Source organism: Myxine glutinosa, chromosome 1 (assembly GCF_964187855.1).
Source record: "Myxine glutinosa chromosome 1, kmMyxGlut1.1, whole genome shotgun sequence".
NCBI classification, from domain to species: Eukaryota; Metazoa; Chordata; class Myxini; order Myxiniformes; family Myxinidae; genus Myxine; species Myxine glutinosa.
Window position 1 is genome coordinate 313,545,016 of NC_136261.1, and position 3,859 is coordinate 313,548,874.

The following is a 3,859-nucleotide window of genomic DNA, read 5'->3' on the forward strand; positions in this document are numbered from 1 at the left end:
AGCCAGGACATTGAGCCCTACCGCTGACAACCCCGACTTGGGAGACCCCCCCTCTCCAACCCTGCCCACCTCCACACACACACACACACACACACACACACACACACACACACACACACACACACACACACACACACACACACACACACACACACACACACACACACCTAGCTGCTTTATGCATGGCTGTTAAAATATGGGTTTTATAAATGTGTCAAGCTAACGGCTCTTGAATTTTTTTTTGCACCCTGAAAAACCGCGAATTCACAGAACATGGTCGCAAATAGGGGGGTGGAGGGGACGCGATTTGGTGGAAACAAAAAGCCGCGAATAGAAAAAAAACCTCGAATTTGCGGACATTTTCCCGCAAATAGAGAAACGGGTGGCATTTTATCAACCGCGAATACGCGGATTCCGCGAATACGCGGATTCCGCGAATAGTGGAATCGCGAATAGCGGGGTCCGACTGCCATGATGTAAGGATTAACTTATTAGATGTTGGGGTCAAAGGTCAAATCTGTAATCGGTCTATAAGTTGAGAACAGCTAAAGTGATCTAATTCAAATTTGGTACAGGCATGTATAATGTTGTAAAGATTAACTTATTAGATTTTGGGGTCAAAGGTCAAAAGTTAAATCTGTAATAGGTCTATAACATGAAACGACTGAAGTGATCTAATTCAAACTTGGTACAGGTACACTACATGGCCAAAAGTATGCGGACACCCCTTCTAATTAGTGGATTCAGCTGTTTTAGCCACACCCATTGCTGACAGGCAAATATAATCAAGGACACAGCCATGCAATCTCAATAGACAAACATTGGCAATAGAATGGGCCATACTGAAGAGCTCAGTGACTTTCAACGTGGCACCGTCATAGGATGCCACCTTTCCAACAAGTCAGTTCGTCAAATTTCTGCCCTGCTAGAGCTGCCCCGGTCAAATGTAAGTGCTGTTATTGTGAAGTGGAAACATCTCGGAGCAACAACAGCTCAGCCGCAAAGTGCTAGGCCACATAAGCTCACAGAACGGGACCACCTAGTGCTGAAGCGCATAAAAATCGTCTGTCCTCAGTTGCAACACCCACTACTGAGTTCCAAACTGCCTCTGGAAGCAATGTCAGCACAACAACTGTTTTGCAGGAGCTTCATGAAATGGGTTTCGATGGCTGAGCAGCTGCACACAAGCCTAAGATCACCATGCAAAATGACAAGCGTTGGCTGGAGTGGTGTAAGGCTCGCCACCATTGGACTCTGGAGCAGTGGAAACGTATTCTCTGGAGTGATGAATCACGCTTGACCATCTGGCAGTCCGATGGATGTATCTGGGTTTGGCGGATGCCAGGAGAACGCTACCTGTCCGAATGCATAGTGCCAACTGTAAAGTTTGGTGGAGGAGGAATAATGGTCTGGGGCTGTTTTTCATGGTCATTGGTCATGCTAGGCCCCTTAGTTCCAGTGAAGGGAAATCTTAATGCTTCAGCATACAATGACATTATAGATGATTGTGTGCTTCCAACTTTGTGGCAACAGTTTGGGGAAGGCCCTTTCCTGTATCAGCATGACAATGCCCCCGTGCACAAAGCGAAGTCCATACAGAAATGGTTTGTCAAGATCGGTGCGGAAGAACTTGACTGGCCTGCACAGAGCCCTGACCTCAACCCCATCGAACACCTTTGGGATGAATTGGAACACCGACTGCGAGCCAGGCCTAATCGTCCAACATCAGTGCCCGACCTCACTAATGCTCTTATGGCTGAATGGAAGCAAATCCCCACAGCAATGTTCCAACATCTAGTGGAAAGCCTTCCCAGAAGAGTGGAGCAGTTATAGCAGAAAAGGGGGGGGGGGGGGACCAACTCCATATTAATGCCCATGATTTTGGAATGAGATGTAAGAGAGCAAATGAAAGAAGAAGCTCAAGATAAGTGTGCACAGAAAAATGCGGGACAACGAATAAAGACTGCAGGCTCATCCATTGGTTACATTTGTGTCAGACTGCAATCGCAGATTCTTTGCCAAAAATCGGACTGATAAGTCACCAAAGAACACACAAATTTATATACTTTCCTTTGTGTGTTCTTTAGAATCATTTATTTAATCAAGATACATTTTGACTATTTTCCCTTCCTTATATCTAATCAAAAATCTTGTCTCTTGGGAGAGATACCCATTGGTGTAATCTTCTACTATGAAGGACAACCATGGATGCCCACACAATTTCCCAGATCTACTGTAATATATATCTTTATTCTGGTTGACAATGCATGACAGAATGGCACAATGTTTGAGCATTAAATAATTAATGTAACTGGAGAATAAAATGCAGCTGATCGTTTAGTTAACCTGGTGAAACTTTTCATCAATGGATGATAACAGACTTTTACGATGTCATTGATAGTCATTCTCTTTTTCTTGTAAGACCATGGAACTTATCACCTTTCGTACATTACAACCCAAATATATACATGTATGAACTATAACAGCACTTGGTGGAGCACATACCTCTGCCTGGTGAACAGTTTATGTTTTGTATCCCAATGATAGGCCGGATCTGGATTCGGACTTGAACCAAAATCGAAACGACTTGTTCTTATCACCTAACCAACGTATCCACCAAGTTTTGTTATAATCCGTCCACAACTTTTTGAGATATCTTGCTACATGTCGGTTTTAGCCCCATCTCTCAATGGTGAAGCATCACTTTAAAAATTCTAGTATCCGGATCCGGATCTTCACCAAAATATACTCAATACGTCCTCATCACACACCCAACCTGTCCACCAAATTTCGTTCGAATCCGTCCAGTTTTTTGAGAAATCCAGCTCATAGACAGACAGACAGGGGGTGAAAACATAACCTCCTTCCATCTTCGGTGGCTGAGCCAACTAATGAACGACATCTTTCTCGATGTTGCAAAGACCAGCACAACCCATGACTTGCATAGCTTTGACATTTCGCTCCTCCCCATTCCATCGCTCCTCCCCATACCATTGTTCCTCCCCATACCATCGCTCCTCCCCGTTCCATCGCTCCTCCCCGTTCCATCGCTCCTCCCCATTCCATCGCTCCTCCCAATACCATTGTTCCTCCCCATTGCATCGCTCCTCCCCATTCCATTGTTCCTCCCCATTGCATCGCTCCTCCCCATTCCATCGCTCCTCCACATACCATTGTTCCTCCCCATTCCATCGCGCCTCCCCATTCCATTGTCCCTCCCCATTCCATCGCTCCTCCCCATTCCATCGCTCCTCACCATTCCATCACTCCTCCCCATTGCATCGCTCCATTCCATCGCTCTTCCCCATTCCATTGTCCCCCCCCCCCCCCCATTCCATCGCTCCTCCCCATTCCATCACTCCTCCCCATTCCATCATTCCTCCCCATACCATTGTTCCTCCCCATTCCATCGCTCCTCCCCATACCATTGTTCCTCCCCATACCATCGCTCCTCCCCGTTCCATCGCTCCTCCCCGTTCCATCGCTCTTCCCCATTCCATCGCTCCTCCCAATACCATTGTTCCTCCCCATTGCATCGCTCCTCCCCATTCCATTGTTCCTCCCCATTGCATCGCTCCTCCCCATTCCATCGCTCCTCCACATACCATTGTTCCTCCCCATTCCATCGCTCCTTCCCATTCCATCACTCCTCCCCATACCACCACTCCTCCCAATACCATCACTCCTCCCCATTCCGTAGCTCCTCCCCATTGCATCGCTCCCTCCCACTCCATCGCTCCTCCCCATTCTATTGTTCCCCCCATTCCATCGCTCCTCCCCATTCCATCACTCCTCCCCATTCCATCATTCCTCCCCATACCATTGTTCCTCCCCATTGCATCACTCCTCCCCATACCAT